This window comes from Oryzias melastigma, linkage group LG17 (genome assembly GCF_002922805.2).
Source record: "Oryzias melastigma strain HK-1 linkage group LG17, ASM292280v2, whole genome shotgun sequence".
Lineage (NCBI taxonomy): Eukaryota > Metazoa > Chordata > Actinopteri > Beloniformes > Adrianichthyidae > Oryzias > Oryzias melastigma.
The window spans coordinates 1,168,815-1,169,732 of NC_050528.1; positions in this window are offsets into that span (position 1 = coordinate 1,168,815).

Consider the following 918-nt stretch of genomic DNA (forward strand, 5'->3'; position numbering starts at 1 on the left):
TTAAGCAAATTGGGCTGAAGCTTCCACAGATCCTCAGAAAAAGTCCGACTTCAGTCGTCCTTTGAGGACCACGTCTGCTGTGGCCTCGCTGGAGGAGAGCTGCAGATGTGGGGGTGTCAGCTCAGAAACAACGTTTTCCTTCAGAAGTTTGAGAGTTTCCAACAAACCGGAGTCTGAAAATGAAAAATGGATGAGCACGAAGACGCCTGCTGGAAGCTCCCCGCCTGCATGGATGGAGTTTACACGGCAGACAGAGAGGATGATGGGAAAAGATCCAGATATTCAACTCTTCGAGTCATTATTATGATAAACATGAATGAAATCTTCATTTTAAATAAAGAAAACACAAACATTGAAATAAATTTGCCTTTTTAAAATACTTTTGACAAAAGTTCCTTTCAAAATAAAAGACATCCTGTCACATATGATCATTGCTAGTAGCAGCAACTGTTATATCAGCAGATTAAATAAAAACACTGATCATTTCACTGTTGATGACTAAACTAAAATGAAATCTGAGTTAATTAATGCCCATAATTTTCTGTAGCACAAAAAGTTGTCAAAATGTTGTAGCACGATTTTTTTGTTTTAAAACCTTTTTTTCTTTTAACCAGAGAACCACAATAGATAAAAGCTAAATTGATGCTTAAACACAAAATCTGTAATGTAGCTTTTCAACCGTTCACACGATCATTCCAGCAGATTCTGAAGGAGAAAAGCAGCTTTTTTTACAGTAAATCCCAGAACAGAAACACTGGAGCTGCTGCTCTGAGACGAAGGAGATCTCTGTCTCCAAATGTGTTTAAAGGAAAACCAAAGTTTCTCTTTATTTGTGGTTTTAAAGTTTGGTGGTTTCATTCCTGGAGCTGTTTTCTGTGATCATGGGAACGTGTTTGGCATGAAGTCCCTCTGGGAGGA